This window comes from Cygnus olor, chromosome 4, assembly GCF_009769625.2.
Source record: "Cygnus olor isolate bCygOlo1 chromosome 4, bCygOlo1.pri.v2, whole genome shotgun sequence".
Classification (NCBI taxonomy): Eukaryota; Metazoa; Chordata; class Aves; order Anseriformes; family Anatidae; genus Cygnus; species Cygnus olor.
This window is the reverse complement of record NC_049172.1, coordinates 35,512,688-35,530,036: the sequence shown is the minus strand read 5'-3', so window position 1 is coordinate 35,530,036 and position 17,349 is coordinate 35,512,688. Positions and strand designations below refer to the sequence as shown.

At 43.3% G+C, this 17,349-nt stretch overlaps 1 protein-coding gene and 2 long non-coding RNA genes across 10 annotated transcripts in view; 1 reads left to right on the top strand and 2 right to left on the bottom strand.

Moving 5' to 3' along the window:
- The window catches only part of SMAD1 (SMAD family member 1), a 54,871-nt gene that overhangs the window by 2,453 nt on the left and 35,069 nt on the right, over nt 1–17,349 (top strand). For 2 of the 8 annotated variants that reach the window (XM_040554595.1, XM_040554592.1), the window contains exon 1: nt 4,945–5,162. The exons of 1 other annotated variant lie outside the window; for it this stretch is intronic. The gene's annotated coding sequence lies outside the window, so the exon portion shown is untranslated. Of the gene's footprint in view, nt 1–4,909; nt 5,163–6,442; nt 6,611–17,349 lie in introns of those variants that run through there. 5 more of the 8 variants (XM_040554591.1, XM_040554588.1, XM_040554594.1 and 2 more) reach the window with 5 other exon arrangements.
- Nucleotides 4,052–4,611, bottom strand: LOC121068991. The gene is made up of 3 exons (XR_005819180.1): nt 4,528–4,611; nt 4,263–4,438; nt 4,052–4,151 (listed from the first exon to the last, which is right to left on the bottom strand). It is a non-coding gene; the product is annotated as an uncharacterized LOC121068991 (long non-coding RNA).
- On the bottom strand, nt 5,462–9,770 carry LOC121068996. The gene is made up of 2 exons (XR_005819185.1): nt 7,230–9,770; nt 5,462–6,276 (listed from the first exon to the last, which is right to left on the bottom strand). It is a non-coding gene; the product is annotated as an uncharacterized LOC121068996 (long non-coding RNA).

The following is a 17,349-nucleotide window of genomic DNA, read 5'->3' as shown; positions in this document are numbered from 1 at the left end:
TCAGTTTGCAGCTGCACCAGCAATTGTGCCAGCACAAAGGGGGTGGGTGACGTGGGGTTAGGGATGAGCAGCAGTTGTGCAGGAGGAAGGGGGGGGACTGTTTTACTGCTGACTTGTGCAGCCAAAAGTGACACTGAACTCTGGCAATGTGAGTTAGACTTGCCCCAGTTCAGAAAAATTGAAAAGAGGTTTCTGAATTCCTCAAGATTTATACTAAGTACCATTTATGTGGGGAATGAAAATGAGGCACAATACCTTTTTATGTTTTTAATCTCTATATAGAAAGGGCTTATTATTTTGTCACAAAATATTAACAAAACATGGAAGTAAAAGGCTGCATTTAGATGCAATATATGTGATTTTGTTAGTCTTCCAATGGTGTAATTTAGTTGTCTCCTCTTTGGGTATAAAGGAGATAGATCTCTGTCTCCAGAGAGTTACCACTGTTCACCAAGCCTTCATCCATCACCACGATCCAGTCCCACCCCAAAGCTGCTTTAGCCTATGGGCAATGGTGTAGCAAGCTGTGACACACAGCTGCTCCCACAGCACCAGTTTTTAGTGCAGCAGTCATATGGTGCAACCAAGTGAATCTACTTTCCAAAGTTTCTAAACAACCCCAGGCAAGACCCAAAGGGAAAATTTCCCTCTCTAGAACAGCACAATCCTGGTGCAGCAGAGCAGGCAGCAGAACTGTGCTTGGTGGCAGTATGCGATTTGCTGGCAGAACTGAGCAACCCAATATTCCTCCCTTCTTCACCAGTAACATAATATTGCTGGAGCAAAGTCCTTACATCAGAGCCTACAGAGAAAAACACCAATAAAGGAGATAAGGGAGCACCCTGCTTAGTAGTTTTTCTCAGCCCAAACCTTTTGGATTCATAACTTTTAATAAGGATCTTGGCAGCTTTAGCCAGCTACATTAATCTTAGGCAAGTAATGAATTTTGGTCTGAATCCCATCATCTCAAGGGTGGAAAAGATGAATGACTGCTCAATCTGATCAAAGACTTCTCTGGCATTTTTAGACAGATTTACAGCAGAAGCTTTATTTAGTGCAACAGAGGAAAATACATATAATAATCTTGGAAATTATCAGCTCCACATTTATTCTATATAAATCCCACTTCATCATGGTAGGCAGTTTAGGAAGAACTTCTAAGAGTGAAATGGGTTCTTTGTTCTTTTGCATATGTGAGTGAGTCAGGAAGCAAAGGTAGGTCCCAAACAGACTTTTGACTCTACAGGGACAAACTCATGAAGGGTTCATTTTAGTAGATGGCTGGACACACTGAAGAAGGCATATAGAAAACCCTCACAACCTCCATCTTCAAGGCCTTTATAGCCTACTTCCTTTAGGTTTCTGTGCAACCTACACAGTGCCAGCTCAAAGCTTCTCTTCAGGGTAAGCGAAGTTGAATCTTGATGCTTGAGGATGTGGTAAGCTCAACCTCTGGCACAGAACAGCTGCTGAGGCACTGTGCTCCTTCTCTTTCCCTGCCCCAGCTGCCCGCAGGTGCCAGTAGAGTGCTCAGCGGGGAAAAGGGTGGAGAGGAGGGCCACTGTGTCCTCTTTAATGGGGACAGGACGTCAGGTGAGCAGCTCAGCGGCTGCCATCATTCCGACGCCCCATTCAGTTGGCCTATGGATGGCCACAGTTCATCCACGCTATGTGCACCATACCACTCCTGCTGCTGTGCAGGGATGAAATACCCTGGCCCAGCTCGGACCCAAGTGCCTTTCTCGGCAGTGGAAATCATCTGCCAACTCTGTGCTACCAGGGCTAGCCAGTGCCTTGTACCCAAAGGGGTTTGGAAAACTGTACTGAGCTCTTTGCAGTTATGATGACCTCTTAAAACTACTTCTTACCTTCTCCCACATGCTGTCTTCTGCCTGAAGCATCTTTCCCAAACAGATCTGTGTAACTGCTGAACAGTCTGCATATCCACTTTTAATAATGCTGTGGTGGGAGGTTTGTTTAATACCTCACCTATTTAAAGAAGAAAAGCTGTGGAGGACAGAGGCTGATAAGTACTGTTTTTACCAGCCAGCCCAGTAAAGAAGGAAATTATGAAATCAAGTATCCTTAGAAAGCCATTATTCTTCCTGACAGAACTCCCCTCTTCTCAGAAAATACCGCTCATATTTTCCCATGCTAGGGCAACACTGTAATGGCTAAAAAGAAAATCACTCTAGTGATTTTAATGTAAATAATAAGTTATGTGTTTGATACAATTTAATTAGCCACGAAGCTCTAGTTTCTGGCACAAACCTGGTGAACATAAAGGTGAAGCAAAGTTACTGTGTTTGGTGCTAAACTGTCTCCAGAAGGCACTCGCTAGCCCTGGAACCCCTGTGAATAAGCCAGATGAAACATATGCTGCCTGGCTGAGGTTAACGAGAAATACTAAATCATAATCTGCATATAAACTCTGATTTTAGAGGATGATTGAAAGCTAATAGTGGAGGTAGCAGTTGTCATCATAGTATTTCTTAAATATTTGTTATGTGATGTAATAGAATAAAAATATGTGATATAATGAGTGTCTTAGCACTGTGCCTTCTAATAAGCTGTTTTTGAGAGGCAGATTTTAAAGGTGATTAGGCAGGTGCTTGCTGAGATTTTAAAAAGTGTCTAAGAGATTAATGTTGCCTTTGAAAATCTTATTAGAAGTTTATCTGCATAAGTGCCCAAATTCCACTGAAGTTCAGGCTTATGAGCCTTAAAACTGATGGTTTCATTTGATTTTACACCTGATCTGATGAAAAGTCAGACTGTTTCCAAAAAAAAACTGTTCGTCTCCTTCATTGCTCCTAGCCCCATGTCATGTTTTCTTGCAGCAGACTGAACACTAATGTCATTGCACAGTAGGATATGAAAAAAGAAATAATGTCCTCTGTAACATCTTCAGGTAGCACAATTATCCGGCCCAATGCAGAGGAGGATCACTGTTGTAGGAGAAGCATCAAGCTATATTCCTGGCTATATGTGCCCTTGCGCTCTCTACTTTCCATTTTCCTCATGTTATTCAGAAAGGCTAGTTAGATTCTAGTGATGTTTAATTAGGGTGTATTAAAAGTAGCTGATGGAGATGGAGGTGCTGAATGTGCAGAATCCAGGTAAGAAAGACACTTGTTGATACTACTCACAGAGTAAGGGGTTTGGACAGTCGCCTGTGAGTTGCACGTCTTAAAGCAGGCAGCAGACTTGCAGTTTTGGCTTGGTTGTGTACAAAGACAGCCCTGCCAGGAATGGCACGCTGTTTCTGCTTGTTCACAGGTCTTCTCTCACAACTGATCAAGCCAGCTCTGACCAACCTTCTGACCAACCCTGTCCAGAACAGCCGTTCAGGTTATTAAACGTCAGCAAAAGGCCACACCAGGCTATTTTGTTGCCCTTTATAGGTATAGGAGCATATTAATGCGATCCTCCCCAAGCCTCAGTCTAAGCAGAAAATAATTTAATTCTCTCATACTGAAGCGAACCAACCAGTCAACCCTAACAACAACAAAAGAGGTAAAAATGCGGTTCTAACAAGACACCTGACAAACTGCAGTGCTTCCCTAATTATCGTCTTGTCATATCTGCTTAGTGTGAACCATGCACTGAATAGATGCTCGGAGCCTGCTGCCCATCCCAGGCCTTCTCCACGTATTTCTCCGTGTGAAACTGGAGCGCTGAGGTGCTGCCAGGCTCTTGGGGCAGTCACTACAGCTGCACCCAGACACCTGGCCCTGATTTCAGTACAAAAAGAGTAACAGCCTCTTGTTTCTTCTGTGCATTGCTTGGAAATGTCTTCATTACACTGATAATATCTCAGTTACATTGTGCTCCTCCTGACCTTGGGCAAGCCATTTCAAATCTGTTTCTTTGGACTCCTCACACACCTGGGAGGATGGATGTGCCAAGCCAGGACTGCTGTTGTTCCTGTAATGTGCAGGGTCTCAGTCTCACTGTGCTTTAAAATGAGGTTAATGCCGTACAAAGGGCTTCCTATGCACATGAAAACGTACTGGTGTAGGTGATTATGTGTGAGGTGATTATGTGTAGGTGAGATGTGATTATGCCAGTACAGATGTATCATGCATGATCTTTTTTCATGTAGAAAAGTCTTCCACTTCATGCTTCGCATCTCCTTCCAGGAATGACAACTGGGTGAAAGCCAAGGTATTTGTTAAAAAAACATGTTTCAATTCACTCATACGTGCACTGTGCTCATCTGAGTAAAGATTTCTATAGCCACAGTTGGTAGCAAAGCTCACCTTTCCTCGAGAGGGCTCCAAATGTTCAGCTGGACTCACTTCAGAGCAGATGCGTGTGAATTCAGAGTTTGGCTCCATTTCAGAGGGCCGCAGGGGTGAGACCTCGTTCCCCTACACCTAATCACACAAGAAGCCTCACGCACCTTCACGGGTTTCCTCATGGACATTAGGAGTAACTGCAAAAGCACGCAGAGCCAGGATGAGGCCCGCACGTACAGCACCTCGGGCTGAAGCGGTGTGTTACTGGAAGGTGTCACTAACTCACCTTCAGCATTAAACACGGACTGAGCAGGGGCTACGGGAGTGAATCCCTTGCGAGAACCAGAGGCAGGCCGAAACCCCGGGCAAGCAGCGTGCTGCCAATTACTCCAGCTAATTGCCAGCCTGCCGGTGCTCGCCCTTCTCCTCGAAGCCCAGCCGCAGCCCGCGGGCGCTCGGCCGCCCCGCGGGGCGAGGGGCCGAGCCGGCCCGGCCCAGCCCGGGGGCGGTCACTGGGAGAGGATCCCTTTTGCCGGTCCGTCCGTCCGTCCGTCTATCCGTCCGTCCGTCCGTCCGAGCGGAGGCTGGGCGGCTCCGACCGCCTGACGCCAGCCAGGCCGGCTCAGCCCCGGCGCAGAGGCAGGGCGAGCGCGGGGCTGCCCGGCGGCGGCGCAGCGAGCGGGGAGCCCCCGCCCGGCCCGACCCGGCCCGGCCCCCTTCTTCCCCTCAGCCGCCAACAACTTGGCGGCCCCGAGCCTCAGCGAGCGGCTGCGCCCTCCTCGTCCTCCGTCCTTCCTCCCCGCGGGGGTCCCCGGGCAGGGCGAGGGGCCGCGGCGAGGCCCCGGGGAAGCGGCTCGGTGCCCTCTCCTCGCCGGCATGATGGCGGCCCTCCCCGCCGGGGCGCGGGCTCCAAGTTTCTGGGTAGGTGCCGCTGCCGCGGGCTGGGAGGGACGGGAGGGAAGGGGACCCCGACCCCGGCCCCGGCCCCCCTCGGGACAGGGCAGACTCCTGCCTTTGTGTTTTGCGGGGAAAAAGCCCTGGGGCTCGGACGGACCGCGGCTGGCCCGCCTCGCCGTCCTTCTTCCCTGCCGTCCTTTCTTCACGCTGCCCCCTCCCCTCTTTTTCCTCTTTTTTTTTTTTTTTTTTTTTTTTCCTCTAATTAACGTTTAAAATGAAAAATCTCTGCTCGGAGGTCAAGGAAAGTTCACTTTTTTTTTTGGCCTCCTCCGTGTTTGGATGCCCGAGATTTTCCCCTCCTCCGTCTCGTTTCTTCGTGTACTCGGGCTGTACAGCCGAGTCCTCTTATCCTGAATACAGCTCCCTGAGGCTGCTGGAAACGTCCTGGTGTGGAAACACTCAGTCATGCATTCAAAAAATGGACCAAATCCTGATTTTTTTTTTATTTTTTATTTATTCTTTATCAACTGAAGTCAGTGGGAGTTGTGACTGAGGAAGGACTGCTGTGCTTGCTCTTTTGTTAGTAGATCAGTCTGAAGAAGATATGGGGTCTGACCTTATACTTTGCTTTTCTGGTATACAAATGATCTTTAAGAATAAGCTGTAATTGTTATTTTGGCGTATTTTAGGAAAAAAACCTGTGTTCGCTGCATGTAAAACAAGGTATCAGCTTTATTTGGGGAAGGAGAGGTATTGTTGGATCGAGGTGGGGAGGAGTGCAAGTAGATGTGTATTCCAGATACAAGCAAATGGAAAAGATCGCTGCTGTGAAACATGGCATTGTTTAATGGATGTCAGCGCTTAAAGATACCGCATCCCGAAACTAACATGTTGAGAGAATAGCTCTGTTTCACACGTGTCATAACTCATACCTCACATCTCTTTTGCACAGAGGAGAGTAGTCAAAAATAGAAAACTTTGATTCATTTTTTTCCCCCAATAGTTCTGCGTGTTTTTAAGTAGCACTCGAGAATAAGACTAAAAGCTGCAGCTAACCCAGCCCACAGAGACTGCTTCTCTCCCCAGGCGTGTCTGTAGCACATTCTGCTGGTCCTTCTGTGGCCGCCTGCACCTTGTCCTGTCAAACAATAGGAGCAAATCATGTGAGGGAACTTGGGGTGTCAACATTGACTTTATTTTTTTCTTTTAATTGTCTGTAATTGCTCGGTTGAATTACAGGAGATTAGTTTGTTAGTTGCAACTGATTAATGTTCATTTTATTTTTCCACTGAATCGGAGAGCAGTGCTGTGAAGCTTATTAGCGGTTCCCGTTGGATTTCAGTGTGAGATTGGAGCGCTCGCTTCTTCGCTGTGACTGGGAGATCATCAGTATGACGATGAAAGCTCTCTAGCCCTTTTTGGAGTTCTTGTCCAGGTCAGAGGGATCAAATCCTTGCAGCTTACTTCAGACTGTAAGTAGGAGCTTGAGAGAAATTTCCCTTGAGTTGGGTGATCCAGAAGCCTTCCACAGCTAGTGGAGAGGATCAGTTCCAGGCATGATCGGGTTACCCTAAGGGTAGGGATTTGTCCTTGCTTCAGTTTTGGCCCCATCAACCGCTAGGTATGTAATCAAATACGTTTTTTCCTTCTCTGTCCTGTTCAGCTTTCCTTTTTGTCTACCCTTGAAGATGTGATGATCCGGTACGTTTGAGAAAAGTGACTGAATAAGCAGATGGAGATGTTTCTGTTTCTGGATAAATATTAAGTATCAAATCAGATGTTTGAAAGCTGATGAGTTTAGTTTTGGTGTTCCTCTGTAGTCTGAACACAAAGTAAGGAGTTGAATGTACACAAGAGTAATACAAAGGTTCAGAAAAGTATTTACTGTGTTTTAGAGTACTGGCAATATATTTGGATTAAGTCGTGAGTTACATTGCTTGGTATAAAGATTTAAATTTCAAAAATGAAGGGGTTGTGACTTTTTTTTTTAAATTGAAGCATGAATGCGCTGTATATCACATATGGCCAGTGGCGTGCTCTGTGAAGTCCAAGCTGTGTGTGTAAAATAAAAGCTTATTTGAGTAGTCTTACCAAGCCTAATGGAGGCATCATCTCAGCTTTATAAATAATGTAAGTTGTGTATAATGTGGAGTCCCCAGAGACTGCAGAGAAAGCATCATTACCAGCCTTTTCAACCTGCTGGAGATCTTAAATTGATTTACAGCACTGAACTGGTGCAAAATGATACATCAGGATGACACGGGGTCAACCTGTAAAAGTCTATGATGTGAGCCCGTTAGTTCAGTCATCATAATTAAACCGTATTATGAGGGCAGCAAAGCAAGTGCCTGTGACACGTCCCATTGTGCTTCAGATATGGGTGGTTTAAGAATCAAATACAGAGAGCACCGTGTTTATTATTGAAGTTATGCAAAGAGTAGATGAAATTAAAGCTTGTGGTGCTGTGAAGAATAAATACTGAACCAATTTAGGCTGACTCTTCACCTCTTTCTTGTAGTCATTAGCAGCTGAAATAGATGAAGGCATGTGCAGCGTGGAGGTGTGTGTGTGAAGAAGTGATTGTGAGTGAACGTCTCTGAATTTTATATATTCTTTCTCTAGTCTCAAAACCAACTAGACTTTACCTGCAGACTGCAGACAGATAGCAAATAGACAAGCAGGCAAAAAAGCTAACTTTTTTTTTCTTGTATTTTTGTCCTACTAAATGCTTTAACTGCCTGTGGAAACATTCTTGCAGATCCGAGTTCTTTTATAAGACATAGTAGCTTAGTCATAACTTGAACTATATGACCAAACTTATTTTAGAACAGAGACTGTAATTTTGAGTATGGGTTGGCATAGATCACTCTACTTTTCTTAGTGGAGGCAACTGCAAGCTTCAGATTCATGTTTCTGCTCTAAATAGCTTAAAGTAGTGTGTCACAGACAGTAAAATGTTTAATGTATTACATATTACACATCTTATGTCTTGCCACTTCTGCTGATAAAATCACTATGAAGTGTTTTGGGGAAAATCCTCCTAAAGCTCCTTTTCTTTTTTCCAGGAGTCAGTGTGGTAGTTGGAGATTTGAGGGTTTTGGATGTGTTAGTAGTTAAACCAACTTTTCATACCTGAGTTGGTGTGAACTCTGCTCTACATCTCTTGAGCTTCTCCCCTCCAAGAAAGAAACATATCTTATTTTTACTTGCTGATTTTTACTCAGGGGTAACTAGAAAGCTAATTTTGAGAGAAGCAAAGAAAAGTCACTAGTGGCGAAATAGCTGTTAGCATTCATCTTCAGTTACATCGCAACAAGATGTGCTTTAGCTGAGATGCTTTCTGAGCAGTCAGTAAAAGAACTGAAACTCGCATTTGGGTGCAGTGTCTTCTAACATGTGGGTATGGAGCTCTCTTCTGCTGTGTCAGTGCAGGTGAATTAATGGAGTGACCTAACTGAAAACAAGGCCATACAAATCTGTGAAAAAGAAAATTGGATTTCATGAAATGCTTTATGGTAATGAAGTGGTTCTACTGATGATTTATTTTTTCTATCTTTTTTTTTTTTTAATTTGTGGCTTAGGTTTTGATGACAGGCTCAGTTGTGCTTGCAGAGCAGGGAAAAGTCTACTCTCTCCTCAAAAAAAGTTGTTTCCCTCTGGTATCTACAGGCTATTATTGTTCCACAGGCCTTACATTTATTCAAAAAACAGAATGTGTACAAGTCTTAATAAAGATACACAGTTCCTAGAAATTTACCTTTGAAGTTTCTTTAACAGAAAAGTTGCATTTAAACAATAAGCACCAATTCGGCAAGCGTAGCCTGAAATGCTTGCAATTTAAAGGCTCGTCTAGACAGGCATCTTACGCTGCTCCTTCATTTTGCACCAGCTGCAAAGGTGTAACTTCAGAACAGCATAGAGGATTTTCATGTTAGTGTTTTTTGCTTGGGATGGGAATCAAGTTATTTTAAAGTGGTACTTTTTAAAAAATTGATAGAGCTGTATCCACACAGACTGCTATATAACAACTATTTCCATGAGAATGTGGCTGTTCTTCAAGATTGCGAACAACAAGGGAAAATGTTAGATTAGGCCTTTTGTGAAGGGCTTTGCAGTGGGTGGGTTCAGGGGTGATGAGAAGGACACTCTGAGCTGTTAATGGCTGCCACAAAGATCTCTATCCTCCTCCGAGAACAAACGTTAATTTGCATTAGAGAAGCTTTTTTGTTTTGTGTGTATTTGAATGGGGGTGTCTTTGTTTTTTAACAGGATAGAGAAGCCAAACATTTCATAAAACAAACAGGCTAATTTCAAGGAATGCAAAATGTTTTCCAGAGTGAAGCCAGGTTGTACAGGATCTGTTCCCACTTCAGCTTTTTGCCTGCATGTGTTGGCTTTGGAAGTGCCTCCTTGCTGAATAGGAGCAAAGCTGGAGGACGCTACTTCAAATTAGATTGGGTGAGGTAAAGTATTCGGCACACATAACACTGAGCTCTACTCAGTTGTGTAGATAGGTCAATTTTTATTATTATTTTTCCTTCTGTGGAAGGAGGGACTTTCCAATGCGGAGAACTTCACAAGTACAGCAATTCTGGACACTTGCACAATGTGGTCATGCTGATATAACTAAGTTGGTCTTAGTTATAATATATAAGTTAGTCTGGGCCAATGTCACTTTTATTTTGATATAGGCTACCCACATGGGAATGCGATGTTAGAATAGATGTCGCCCATCTTTCTCTTTTTGTCTTCCCCCACCCTTTTGCCTAGCATGCAGAGGAAAGGTCTGGAGTACGAGGAGGAAGACAAATTATTTTTAAACATGCCTTTATATAAGTCATTATATTTAGGCACTGTTCAAAGCAGTGTCATCCAAAGGCAACTATTATGTTGACTTGGCATGTAGGCAAATCATTAATGTGGTTCACCAGTGATTTTTTGAAACATTATTTCATATTTCTGTGCTTATAAAGGGAACTTTTCCCAACATGGCAACAGATACGACTGTCTAAATAGCACTTAATGGTATTCAGAAGTATTTAACATGGAAGTTTTTGTCATTACAAGCATTAAAATGCCAATCCACATCAAAGTGATATGTGACTATCAGTCCAGTATTGGATAACTTGGAAATCAGATATCCATGATTTTATTTTATTTTTTTACAGTGTTAGAGACAGTGTTAGTGCTATAGACAGAATCTTGAGTGTCTTCATTCTCCTCGCTTCTGTGCCCAGAAGCTTCTGTACCCATGGGCGTAAGAGTCATGTGTGCCTAACAGCTTCAGCTGGTGGACCTTATTTCAGTGTGAAGAAATCTTGTTAGAGGGGAAACTGAAAATGTATCATTTTAATGTGTACTTTGTGCAAGAGTTGAAGTTGGATTTCAGGATTTACCACGTTACAGAGTTTCTTCTGCAGCAGTTACAAGACTGTTTAAAAACTTGTCCAGGTAGGCAACAAGAAAAAAAACACACACATATGCACACAGAGCTAACACTTGACACTTATGCAGCAGCTCAAAAAGGGCTTTATGAATTTAAACAAACCTTTATGTTCAGATTCCTTAGGTCGTGCAGTCACCATAGTTGGTAATACTTTTGCTTGCTTTTCTTCCTCTGTTTGTTCATATTGGGAATTAGCATTTTCTTGTTTTGTGTTTTCATGAAGCACTGATTTACTGGGGAAATTTTTCTGATAAATCACTTCTGACTTCTGGTTTCAAGTGTTTTAAGGGATTGCCAATAATAGCAGCATTCTGTCTGGTGTAACGTGCTGAAACCAGGACACAACTCTTAAAGATTCCATATTCTTACTGTGGCATATATACGGGATTATTCACACTTGATAGGTGTGCTCTATTTGCATGTGCACATATCAGTGCCTAAAATAAAATGCACTGCTGTTGGAAGTTAAATGATTTGGACCAGATAAAGGTAGAGTAAACCAATATAAAGTTGAGTAGAGTCTGCTAATTTACTGAGGTACGTGCCTATAATAACTATTTGAATATAAATACTTAAAAGCTGCTTAAACACTTAAAAGCATAAAATCATTGGAGTTTTGGTTGGAGATGAAGTAAATATCTGGGGAATCAAGTTGCAACAAACTGTGGCTTTCACTGAAATGTGTTTCTGAGGGTGATAGAAGGAGGAAACATCTGCTGCTTGGTCAGATACTGTTAATGCGTTGCATATTTGACTATACTAGCAATGTATTTCACCTTTGTATCTGTTAGGTTTCCTTTGAATATTAATGTGGAAAGAATTAATGCAATGCACTTGCTGGCTTGCGTTTATTTTAGTAGTAGGGAGTTTCATTCAGCTGACATGTTGAGGAACAAAATATGTGGCTTTTAACTAGTTATATTTCCTGAGGCAGTGGAAAGAGGACTCTCAAAACTTTTCTCCAAGACACATATGGAAGGGGAAGGGTTAGTGTGGAAGCGAAAGCAAGTCCATCTGGAACTGACATCTCCTGCTGTTTCACTTGATAACTTCTTTAAGGTTACAAACATAGTTTAATTTTTCGTGGTGTCCCTGTAAGTTACACAGTGGATAGCAAGTGTGTGAGAAGGTTGTTTTTTCTTAAAGTCTTTGTTCTTTTCTTTCTAGCCCTCCCAAGACATTGCAAAACAAACTCTTTTGAGTGTTCCTGTGGGACGAAATGTTGGCAGAACACCTCTGCTTGCTGTTGGCCGGTTGTCTTTTTTTTTCAAGGGTTTCTGAGCTGTGTTGTATGAACTATTTCCAAGTCAGGCCACTAGCCCCAGCTTAAGAGTGTAGGTTCTGCTCACAGGTTTGGAAAGGTTACTGAAATATGATCATTAATAAAACAGTTCTGTTTCTTGAAGGGTCTTTCTCTTGATATCTAAGTACTCTGTTGTGTAATTTGACATATTTTTACCACTGTTGTGGTTTCCTTTGGGGAAAGCAGCTTAGGTTTGGATTTCAACTTAGCTATGAGTTATCTGACTTCTCTTCTTCTGTTGCCCTTACTCCACGTATTAAAATAAGACAGCCCATCTTAGCTCTGCAGGTAGCTTGGGAGGTGAACACATGGACATGACAGGGTTGGGCATCGTTGCTGAAGATATCAGGTGCTATAGCGATGAGTATGGTATGGGACCCTCTGCAGGTCAGTACATTTCAGTAGCTCACAGACAGTGAAAGAAGTGGTGGAAAAGTGGCTTCTAACCAGAGCTGTGTTAAACAAGGGCGACAGGACAAATGACTGGCATTTTAATGGAACAGAGCCATATGTGAAGCAAACTTCAAGGGCACAAGGAGCAAAGGAAGGATGAGTGAGGCAACTCACAAGACTTCTGGATGCTTTGAAAATATTTCAAATGTCTAAAATTTGAGGAGGGATATTGTTGTTAATATTTTTCTGTGCTTTGCATTATAGTGTATCTGATTTGTATTTGAAATTCTTGAAAGAAGTACAGTGAGGTCACAGGGCATTTTAAATAGAACTTGAAGTGGTCAAAATCAGGGAAGCAAAGTGATCTGATTGTGATTTTGATCATAATTCATGAAAGCCCGTCCTTTGTAGAATTCTGACCAAATCTGCTATCCTCTGTTGAAATGTATGACTTTTGATTAACAGTACTGAATCCACTGAGTTTGTCTTCCTGGTGAAAATGCCATATTACTTTAAAAGCCAGGTCTCTTGTGACTCTGACTGTGCAAAGCAAATGAAGCTCTGTCCCTACCCCTACCTAATAGGCACTTGATGTGGTTTTTGTATTTGCACTGAAGCAAGCAGGCTTCTGTCTAATTTTCCCGAACTAATTGTTTTTTGTTTTTATGTACGTAGACCAAAGTATTGTTGTTTTCAAATGATTATTAGGTGGGTTTGTTTTGAAAACTTCTTTATTCCAGTTGTCTTACAACATTATTTTTTTTTGTCAGAACAGCCATGAAAGTGGTTTTGAAATGTCTTGCCTAGACCTTCTTGTAGACTTGATAGCACATACATGATGACTTCAGGGATTGCTAAGTGCATGAAGTGATTACATTAGTTTAATTTCACATGTGTAGTCCTTCAGGAATCTCAGACATCTAAGATGGGTGCTTTCCTGCACAGAGAGGGAAGAGGGAGGTGGAATAAAATCAAGTGGCATCATTGTGGTCTCCTCCATCAGTCTCCAAAGTTCAGGACCAGAGTTTGGTCTCCCTTCACGCAGTCTCTTGGTCATTGCTCTTGCCATCAGACGCTTTTGCTTTTTCATCACTGAGACTAGGAGATGGATAAACTGGGAGTTGGTTATGTCTTTGTCTCTGTTTTGTTCATTACCTGGTGAATGCAGTGAAGAACTATACTGTTTCAAAAAGGTGTGAATTTTGATCTTGCTGGCTATCTAGGGAAACCTGCCTATATATATAGGTTGCCATCTCAGCTATTACAGTTTCCTGTTCTGTGTTTTTGCCCACTGCTGGCTTTGCAGTCTGGCATATTTAATAATAGGCCTTTTATTTTAGCCATGCAAGTGTCAGTGTTAAGTGCTTCCACTTGGGTGTAGTAGCCAAAGGAAAACTTTGTCCATATTAACTTAAAAACTTGAGATAACTTAATTATAGCTTCTGTAACATGTGGTATTAGATTTCATCTGGGAAACGTTCTATAAATACTCTCAGCTAAAAACGCTGTAGCGCGGGGTTTTTTTGGACAGATGGGTATGAAATCACTTTTCTTTTTTCTTAAGCTTGCTTGAAGTGCTTGCTAGACCCTTTGGTTGTTCAGAACCAGCTGGGGCAGAGCTTTTTGCTCTGGGGATGAGACAGGGTTGTGCAAATGAGCTGTATGCTGCAGAGACTGAACTACTTGTGTTGGAGCTAACACTAAATCTTTGTCCCAGATATTGTTTAAAATTAGGGAGGTGGCAGTTCCATGAGAAGGAAAGGACTCTTAACAGCTCAGCTCCTCTCAGACCAGGCCACAGATTTCTTTGCTGGGGGACTTTGGTGCTCATCCTGCTCTGAGCTGATTGCACTGCTCTGCAGAAGACTTTCTGTGGTTGTTCCGGGTTAGGAAGGTGAATGGGCTGACAGACTGTAAGCAGAGCATGGAATTATGTTGGAGTACCAAAGCTGGAGCAAGGAAATGAAGGGAGACTTTTTTTCTTTTTGGGTGGGAACAAGCTGTCTGAGCTGCTCATCTGCTTGTGGACCTGTGACCTTGCTGGCCAAAGGCAGCTGTTGGAGGTAGCCAGTTGTAAACGAGTACTGTAGTACTCCCGGATGAAGATTTCCTTAAAATGCTTGCCAAGGAAAGGTCTAATTTACATTTTTTTTTCCCAGATACTTACGTTGGTGATTAGCATGGTGAGGTTAGGCTGCCAACAGTTACGTCAGTCACAAAACCCCAGTGTAGTTATATAGGCAGCAAAATGACAGTGATTAATGATGTAGCTTATTTTATGGGGGGTGAGGGAGGATGGATGGGGAGGAACACTTAAACAAGCTTTTCTGGTCAAGTGCTGTTTTGCTGCTATAAACTGCAAGCTGTATTGGAAGTGTTTTTCTAGTTTAATGTAACTGCATGAGCAGAACATCCTGTATAAGATAGGACAAATGTTCTTTTTCTCACGGGGAAAAGAATGTCCTCCAAGTTTAACTTCATGGTAGTAGAAACTTTTTTCCCCCCTCTTTACAGTATGAAATAATGTGAAACAACCGGCAGACCATGTACTGTTAATGTCTTTTTTTTTCTTTCTTCCAGAAAACATCACCTAACATAACTGGCATAAATACTCCAAGGGCTATTTACTAAGGTTTCCTGGCTAACTATTCCCTTTGCCCTTGCCCACACTAGTTTATCAGCTATAACTCATGACCAGATGCAGTATATCTCCTGGAGTCTGTGAAGTGGGAGCAGGCAAGTAGGTAAAGGTGGATGTCAGAGTCCTCCTGGTGATACCTCCACCTAAGCATTTTCTTTTATTGAAGGAGTTACTGAAAGCGTAGGACTGTAAATGTGTGTCCTCATCTGCCTGATGTGAAGACATGCCTGTGTGCCATCGTGCGTGCCTCAGAGCCAGCTGGAGAGCTTCCTGCGCTTATTTTGGCTGAAAAGAGTTGATGAATGCTTGTGTGTACCACTCTGATCCTAGACTAGAAAGTGGTCGTTTTGGGAGAGGCAAAAAGTGGGCAGGTTAGATGGAAGTGGGAGGTTTAAATAACTTAGACTTTGTGTGCATTGCTGCAATTTGGAGGAGATACTGAAGGAAACTTCCAGGACGTTCATCAGAGTGCACATCTGCTTAGTAGATATCAATCAGTCTGACATGCCTCGTGAAGAAGATTCCAGTGAAGTTCTTGCTGATCACACTGGTCTGACTGCTGCTTGTCCCCACATCTCCATCCCATGACCAGGTATTGGCGACAGATATGGTACTGGCTTTTAGCACGAGTAGCATTGTCACTGAGGCCAGCGTCCATGCTACTTTGGGAAATAGGCCTAGTGCCCATGCAGTGCTCATCCTGCTTGCAAGGAGAAGAGATGACACTGGGCTGACTCAACCACACTGTCTGAATAATATGCCTTCCTGGCTGTGGTGGTCCTTCGAGAAATTCAGCAAGTGACCCCCTGCTTCTCTCTCCACTTTACTCCTGTGTGTGCATAGGACGGAGGAATTTCAGCACCTACACTGCAGGAGCTGACTGGGGTGTGCTGGTGGCAAGCTGCTTTCACTGAACTTCAATAAACACAGTTCTGCATTTCTGACTATAGGCAGGTTTCCATCACACCTTTGCCTAGCTTCTTGCCTCCCCGTACTTGGGACACAGGGGTCCTCAGCCTTACAGGCCAGCCAGCAGCCTGGGTTGTTTGAGTCTAAAGTTTTGTTATCAGGAGAACCTGGGAGTCCTGGTTTCAGCCACAGAATTAAAGGCATCTAGATTCTCAGCTTAGAGACAAGGAATGTGAAATTACTATGTGCTCTTTTTTGCTCACTGGCATTTAGCCTAGAAGTAAGTAGTCTTGGAGAGCTGCAAGTCCTGCAAATTCATCCTGGTGTTTCTTTGCAACTTATTTGGGGGTTGGAGTCCTCCTGTCCTCTATACTGGGACAGCTACAACTGTTTATTCAGTAGCAGGCAGCAATGGAAAGCTTGGGAAGCATTGTGCCAGGTTTTTAGCTAGTTTGCTGCTGATCCCAGAGGGCATGTGTTGGTCAGGAAATGCTGTGTTTTGGTGTCTGAGCTGTAAGGGGGCAGTGCTTCAGTTCTGCAAAGCCCCAAGTGTGTAACTTTAAGCTTGTCTTAGAAAATGATGGTGGAATGGGTAAGTTCCCTGAATTCTGTATGCAGAATTGTATAGGCTCTGTTAATTAAAAAAAAAAAAAAAAAACACCTCTCAGATAAGAAAAGGATATTGAGTGATTCTTTATATGTGGCTTGATTCCTCTTCCAAAGTCATAAAAAGCTTGCAGATAACCAGGGGCCCAGATAGATAGATAACAACCATTTTCGCTTGTTATAAAACTTCCGTATTCCCAGTAAGCAGTGTAGGAGGCTATCTCCCACTTCCTTTCGAGTTGTGCAGTTGGCAAGTGCTGTATGCACCATCAGTTCCTATCTGTGGGCTGAAGCCTTTGTTCAAAATCCTCCGAAGCCTTGATCTCAGGAATAGGAGAAAATAGTTTGACGTGAGATTCTGCAGATGTTCTGACTCAGGGCTGTGACGTGGTTTTGTTTCATTCTGCAGCCTTTTGGACCTCTTTGAATCTTCAAACGCGGGTGCGTCCTCGTTTTGTGCTTTTAGAAGGGGGAAGATGTGTCTGAGAGTAAAGGATCCGTGCATCTCGTTCCCTGCCGGCTGTAGTTGGAGGCCCTTTGGTTGGCTGAGATCGATGCAGTAGCACTGGAACGTGCTCCAGTCTCGGTCGTGGTGCCTTGCCCTCCAGATCCTTGCTGAAAACTGTCTTTCTTCATCTCTTTACCTCTGCACTACTTTTGCAAGTTCTGTTCTCCATTTGTAAGTGGGAAAACCGGAGGCTCTAAGCAAGGAAGTGGCTTGCCCAAAGGAAATAGGATTTGTCTTCTGAGCACCAGCCCAGCACCGTGTGTGACGGTGCTCATCCTGCTGATGAGGTTTTACAGGCTTAGGGATGCCAGGAAGAAAACATCACTGATAACAAATTAAGTCAGTTGTCTACTTTGCTCCTAAGAATGGAGCCTTTAGATTTCATCATTGGCCTACCTGTCACCA